An 8,114-nucleotide genomic window follows, 5' to 3' on the forward strand; every position below is an offset into this window, starting at 1 on the left:
TTTCCCTACCCAGTGCCATTTCATATGTTTTCAGTTTGAGGTCTCTAAAAAAAGATGTATGATTATTACATCTATTCCAAATCTATTTCAAATAAGGCGTACTACCCCCAGAAGTGGGCATTTCCAGGGGCAAAGCTTAAAACACATAAGCAGTATTTTTCAAGTACAGCGCATTGTTAGTTCTGTGCACATCATCTGCCTCTAGCACAAGAGGAACTTCTCATAACGCTGTACAACAATTTCATTATAAACAAAACTTCTTTTTAAAAGCAAACACCAAAAATAAATGGCAAATATTATGCAACAATTGCTTCTCTGATCCCTCCACTACTAACGATCAGGAAGGTGAGTTGTCTCATTGCTCCTGCACCAAAGCTAAACTACAGGGAGTATCTAACTTATGTCCCAGACCCACTGAAAACTGGGACACGCAGGTCTTAGGAAGTTGTGCTGGACACTAAATATGTATTTTCTCAGGAGGATCCTAATACATGTACCGAAGTAACACAACCATTTCTGTAAGGATGGTTCTGTTTACTACAGTCTCTTCTACTTTCGTTTCAGGAATGATCTGTGGTAAAAGGTTTTTATTGTTTATTGTGTCAGTTTTGTTTTTTACTTTGCTCTCCAAGACTTGCAGTCCTCCTGCTTCCCTTTATAAAAGGAAAAAAAATCCTTTTGAAGATCATCACTCATGGTTGGTAAACAGACTTCACATGTATAAGCCTGGACATACAGATTATTAAAATACCTGTATGGCTGTCTGTGTCCCAGTTTTAAAACCTGTGACTCTAATAGCTTTGTAGGTCAGCTACCAAAGCTGAGAAAATCCTGCATGTGCCGCTCTACTTTAGTGCTGGAGCCAAGGAGTAAAGTCCAAAAGGATGCTGACATAACTGTGTTAATGATAGGGCTGATTAAGCAGACCAATACATGTTGTTCCCTTTCTATGGCACAATAGTCTCATTTCTGCATTTGCTCCAACATTTTGGGAACATTCTTTAAAAGTATTACAACCATTTAAGACAACTTACTCAGCAGTAACATTTGATTTTGAGAATCTTGGTCTTTTCGCATGCGTATTAACTAAAATGTTTCACTGAACACAGGACAGAGTCCAAGATGAAATACTTCATGATTCTTAGCTACATCCAAGAAGAGAAGTACATAAACAAGCTCTTCGTCTTGTATAATTCTTTAATAAGATTCTGTTAAAGTAAGTCAAGAATTGGGAAACATCTCTTTCGCTGCAATCGACCTGAGGAATCCATCATTAACAAGGTTTGGTTTAGTAGCATCAGCGCTTCAAACAAGCTGCTTTTTTGTTGTTGTTTTGAGCATGAAGTCTAGACTCTAGGACACATCCAAATGCTGCTAAAGGAAGCGAAGATCAGAGGGACACCACAATACAGCTTCTCTACATCCACCAAGGGTTAACGTAACAACCAAGGTAACCAGAAGCTAGTTAGGCAATCCAGGTCACCTCCAAGACAGGTACACAAGAGTCACCAAAACTTTCAAATCAAGGCGAAGACAACAAATACACCAGACTGCGAACCCGAAAGGGGACTGTGCTGGCAAACACATCTCCTTTTTTCAAATACATATCAGTTGGCCTAATGAAAAGGTATAACTTCTTCATAAAAAAATCCTGCATCTCTCATACGGAGCTGGGCAGCAGATTCTAAACTTACCTGGAATCTTTGCACACAGTGATCTAGGAGCATAACGATACTATAGAAAAGGAGTTTGTTCATTTTTACACTGGTTTTAAATATCTAGAAATTAGACTCTGGAGTATAATCTATTTTCAAAGGGAAGTTTCTCATTTCTTTGTTCTGATCAGGTGAACAGAGCATACCTGTTACATACTTGTTGCCATCACACACAGACAGAAGGGAAAGATGTTCCCATTTGTACATGAAGGTCTCAACTTTCATATGCTTCATTTCCACTTTAGTCAGCCAAACAAGGTGGAGGAAGACGTGGTCGCTAGCCTTTTAAATTTGACACTTTCTGTGTAGAACTCAGAATGGGGCCAACACGTTCACATGGGACAGGCTTTTCCAAGATAAGCAAAAAAAGTGTCAGTGGTCAGAAATTCTGAGTTCACTGCCATCAACTAATTTTTTACAGGGCTTTAGGTGGCCAAGATTTCTTCATTGTCTCTAAATAGAGTTATTTAGGTTGTCAAAATACTTATTTTCCCACGTAGATTTCTATTCCTCAGTATATCGTCATTAAATGAAGATCCTGGATCATATGATTTCCGACTTCTGCTGTGCATCAGGGACATTATCCACCTTGCAACATTACACTTCAATTACCATGGTAAGCTTGACAACACAGCTACAATAGATTTAATATGGGGAGTACCAATGGGACCAGAGGCCCTAAGTGGTCCTCTCATGCAGCAAAAATATGATCGCAAATAATAGCTCAAGAATTAACCTTTACCAACATTACACCACATCTGTAAGGACTTTCTGTGCCTGCCTTCCCTTGCCCCCACAAACCCTATATACAATATTTTCATCAGCAATTCTTCAACTCTCCAGTTGTGTCTCCAAGGCTATTACTGTATCAACTACAGATTAACTACATTCACTAGCAATGGAGCCAGCTAACATCCTTGAGAGACAGAACAGAGTGCGCGTTACATGAATGCAGAATACAGTGATGGTTCCATCTTCTTTCAGTTGTTCTTCCAAAATCTGGGGTGAGCTCCAGCCTCAGGTAGTGTTGCTTCGGGGAAGGGAATTAGATCACTGGGATGAGTGCTGAGTTCTGGCCAGGAAAGTGTGTTACAGCCTCATTTTCTCCCTAATCCTAAGCCTTCACATGCGTCACAGACAGCAGAGGCTACTAGTTTTATGCCAACTCTGGTATCTCCAGGATGTAGTAAAGAAGGTACTGCTACTTTTGTTCCAGCTACAGCAGTGCTCATACCTCACAGGGTCCAAGAGGCACTCTGGCAGGCTGCCAAAGCTTTTCACAGAAACAAAAGTAAAAGGAAAAAAACTTTCAGTGACAACTCATCAATGTCACAAAGAATGTAATGAGTGACAGAGTTTGTGCCCTTGGGGCTACTTACCCCTACCAAATATCAAACAACTGCACCAAGAAAAGGAAGTATGAAAGCTTCTCACTGCAGAGGTCACAAGTCCCTTTTATACTGTGGAGTATTAGGCAGGTCTAATACAGAACTGTTACCATTGCCTCCTGTAATGATGAAGGAATTAAGAACAGGCAAGATATGCTGCTGTTTGGTAAAATCATATTTACAAAGCTTTTCAGGGAGCATCCACAGCATTCATTTGCCATTTCTTATACAAAAAAAAGAAGATTGACAGTATCATCTGATCACAGGTCTGGAAAGCCAGGAACTCTTAATTCCTAAATATGATGCTTTAACATTAATTTCCCCATTCAGAATCACAGAATCATCTGGTTGGAAGAGACCTTTAAGATCATTGAGTCCAACCATTCACCCTGCATTGCCATGTCCCTCAGTGCCACATCCACACGTCTGTTAAACACCTCCAAGGATGAGGACTCCACCACTGCCCTGGGCAGCCTGTTCCAGTGCTTCACAACCCAAAAGGGTTTACAGAAATGTAAAGACATCTTTCCTAATGTCCAATCTAAAACTCCCCTGGTGGGAAAAGAGACGAACCCCAACCACGCTACAACCTCCTTTCATGTAGTTTTAGATTAACGATGAGATCACCCCACAGCCTCCCTTTCTCCAGACTAAACACCCCCAGGTCCCTCAGCTGCTCCTCATAAGACTTGCTCTCCAGACCCTTCACCAGTTTCATTGCCCTTCTCTGGACACGCTCCAGCACCTCAATGACCTTGTAGTGAGGGGCCCAAAACTGGACACAGTACTCAAGGTGTGGCCTCACCAAGGAGACAATCACTTCAATCCTCCTGGTAGCCACACCAGTGCTGATACAAGCCAGGATGCCGTTGGCTTTCTTGGCTACCTGGGCACACTGCTGGCTCATATTCAGCCAGCTGTTGACCAACACCTCCAGGTCCTTTTCCAAGGGACAGCTTTCCAGCCACTCCGCCCCAAGCCTGTAGGGTCACAAGAACCCCCTGCCACACAGGTGCAGCACCTGGCTGTTGAACCTCATACAACTGGTCTCGGCCCATCAATCCATCCTCCTCTATTTTTTCTCCCCATCCTATTCCATCACTGCAGGTCAGTGTCCAGTATCATGTAATCCGTATTGCACAAATAGCATTGCATATTGGCAAATTGTTTCATTTTCTGTGCTCTTCTGAACTGTAGCAAATGAGAGAACAGCAGTATGTATTCTTTGAAAGGGAAATACACCTTTTTTTCCTCTATCAAATGCAGAATATTTTAACAAACCTGCTTTTCTGTACAGTGGAGCTCTTTGGAGGTAAACTCCACGCTAAATGAAGAAGGATGGTGAGTTTTTAATCTCTTGGCTTGTGTCATTAACCACTACAACTTTTTACTAGGTCCAATGTGTCAACACCTTCAGAGCTGACATAAGGGGAGCAAAAGGCCTGCTTTCCAGTAGATCGAGAAATAACAAGGAACATATGTGAAGACTACGTAGCTGGCCTGTTCCAACTCACAAGCCACCACAGTCTTTTCTGGGAGTTATTAAAGGTTTTTTTTTATTATTTCAGTCAACAGAGAGGAATGCACACAAAGAAATCTTCTGCCTTAGCGCAGAGAGGCGCTTCTAAACAGAGTGCTTTACATTATCTTAACATTTCTGTTACTACGGGGTTCAGCCTTATAACTATTTCTAATAAGGCACTGAGAATAACTCCTACATAATTATAAGCAAATCTCTTGGATAGGCAATGAAATAAATTGCTGTGAAATGTAATTCTGCTGTCAGCCACAGCTCCTGCCAAGAAGTCTACTTGTGAAGCAATCCCACCTGTCTTGAGAACAAGTCATTCTACTGAATCAGTGCTGTAGTGTTGAAAGCTTCAATTGATACTGCTGAAATAATTGTGCCTGAAGGTCAAACTGATGGCTTAGCTGAAAAAAATTCCTCTGTGCCTTGTTAAGATAGTAGGTACTTGGTTTTCAACCAAAATCAGCTTTTGTGAGTGAACAGTTTAGATACCGTAGTAAATAGAGCCCACTAAAAGCCTTCATTACTGCACTAGATAGCTCTGGTAAAGCATTCATGGAACCAGGTTTTGTAACAGATCGACTTTTGGATCTTAAATAGCAACTTCACACTTCCTTTAAAAAAATGAAAGCAGCCTTTACTCCATCGCTTTGTAAAGAAAGCCTTAAAAAATAAAGCCAAATCAAACATCTCTAAGACGCCAGTTCAACTCTGCACCAAACCACTTGCTCATTTATAAAAGGAACAATGTGTTTGCTGTATATCCCAAAAAATATATCCCAACTGACACATACAGAATGGCTTTCAGTATGAAGAAAAAGTGGGCACAACGCATCTCTGATCTCTCCAGATGGTGAGTCTTGCTTTCTCGTATCATCATTCACATTCCATTTCCACACTAGGATCCATTATTTGCTCTGGGCTATGACAGACATTGCAAGAAGAACTCTTGCCTTACCTCCCTAAATCTTTTTTTTTTACTGAGCTCACAGTGGATGTTGCTCTGGGAAGTTAGAGAACCAGTCCAGCTGCTGCAAAGCTCATCCCCCTGGTAAAGGGCAAAGTCATGAGATACTAAGGAAGGAAAAGCTTGCTCATATAAAAGGCCCTGCAGTTATTAACAGTTGGGAAGAACACAAAACAGATACTCTGAAGGAAAAATAATTAGAAGGAAAAAGACAGGGAACTGAGACTATTACCTGCAGGGAGAGTTCTTTGGCCCACAGATCACTGACCATTTTTAACATACATGGGGATAAGCAGAGACAGATTTTTGAAGGCATCTCTTGTTCAAAGTGGTTTTTAATAACAAAGCTATCCCTATAAAGGGTATTCTACCTTCTGAGTATTTTTATGTTATTTTAGTTTTCCTGCTCTAAAACAATTCATCTCTAGTTAAGTCATAGTAATCATCACGCAATAGCAAACCTGCCAAAATACTGAATAAAAAGGCAAAAGCACCTGGTTCTTCCCTTCCTAGGTTTTGCAAGAGGAGGGAATCGTGAACATATGAAGAAGTACTGGGTGACCACGAGTGGAAGTTGACAGGTTAATTTACAGAGCAATCTAAATTACGACAATTAGTAAATTCTAGCTGTGTTTGAAGTTTCAGTGGGTTTGTTTTCCTTTTCTTTTTTAATGCCCAGAATGTGTGTATTTCTCAAGCTACCTGCAGATGCTGACATCTCAGGCACTCAGACAAATTAATCCATTGACTGAGTTAATAAAATAATTCATAATACATTGAAGCTTCCTATTATCATTAACTGATTTTATCTCCAGGACAATACCATTAAGTAGCATCCCTACTTTATAGATGATGAAACACCACACAGGATGGATTAAATGACATGCTGCAAGCTGGACTGAATCAGTATTTAAATCCAAGCCTCCTGAAATCCAGCCTGCTGTTCTAAGAGACAAAAATCTTACTGTCTGCTCCACACTGGAGAACTTCCATTGGTTTTACAACAGCAGAGGCAGGTCTGACCCACTGCTCTCTTCTCATTCTCCTGACTATTAAGCTAGTACATACTCCAACACACCACCGAGACTCCTCAGAGTGGACAACGGCCACCAGCTTTACCAGCTAATTTCCAGACATCAACAGATTTGAGAAGCAAGAACAATAAAGCGGTTAGATTATGACAGGAACTAGCACGCTAGAGCTCAAAACAGGTAATGTTTTAAAGTGTTTAACAATCCTGTGGAGAATATTCCTTGAGTTGCTGTCAGCATCTCAGGTCTCACAAAATACTAATTAATGTTCTATTTAAGTGACCCAATAATCCTTTATATGACTACACTTAGGTGACTGCAGTGTTAAGATTGTAGAGTGTGGCAAATGTTTCTTCTTTAACGAAAAAAAAAGCATGCATAGTATTTTAGAGATCACTGTCAAGCAAGAGAAAAAACCAGCAGTAAATCATCCAGCACCTGAAATAACTAGATAAGAGAACAACAATTAATCTTCAGTATTAAAATATTTTGCCTCTCAGAAAAAAGCATGAGAACAACTGTGATAATCAAAACGAAGAAAGTTTACCACATGCCAAAACAAGTTTACCGCAAAATATCATCTGAATTCTATTACTTCCCATGTCATGTAACATTGCCCAGGGCACAAACAAGTTCCTGGTACAGCCTGAGTTTTTCTTTTCAGAGCATGTAAATATTTTCCAAGCTTCTCTAGTTTTCTAATTTTTTCACAAGCCCTTCCCCTCAAATCACAGACAGCAACGTGGATCCCTATGCAGCAAACAGAAGCAGCTTGACTATAGATTTGCTCTTCTTAATTCTCCCTCGTGGATGTTTAAAAGCAGCCGCAACAGCCCCATGGCTCCACAGACCACAGGTGAGAACAGTCCCTGAACATTTTTCCTGAAGACTTTTCGATCTTCTGGTTGGCCCTATTTGTAATTTGTGGTTTGCCAGATTTTCCAGATAGGGCTCGGTTTTTTTTCCTCCCTCCTCCCAACTCTCCCACAACAAGAGTGCAGAAGAGCTTTAGGCATTGGTCCAAGATTTCCAGAGGCCCCACAGCCCAGCCAGCATGCCAACAATCTGTGCACGCACGGTAAGGACATCTGATGCACTTGGAACGCGCGGGACTCGCTGCATAGGCAATATGGAACACATATGCACATATTTCCATCCTAAATCCTACGTAATACACCCCAGATATTTCCCTCTCTTTTTTCCTGCGTGAAGTTGGAGTTGTTGAAACTCTGACCGATCCCAACATTCGTTATAAACTCATTCCCTCTAATACACCTAATATTTTCCCGTGACATTTGCTTTCGAAGGCATTTTGATACCTGCTTAGGCCCCTCACTCATTTCCAGCCTCCAGAACCATATGTTAGTCTGGAAATAGAAAGAGGCGACAGTGCACCGCCCAAGCTTTGAATTACAGTTTCTCTAGACTTACATCTTGCTTGGGCTGGTAGATGCAGTTGCCACATGACCATTTCTGACATTCCTG

The sequence above is a fragment of the Buceros rhinoceros genome, unplaced genomic scaffold (genome assembly GCF_000710305.1).
Source record: "Buceros rhinoceros silvestris isolate BGI_N320 unplaced genomic scaffold, ASM71030v1 scaffold16559, whole genome shotgun sequence".
NCBI classification, from domain to species: Eukaryota; Metazoa; Chordata; class Aves; order Bucerotiformes; family Bucerotidae; genus Buceros; species Buceros rhinoceros.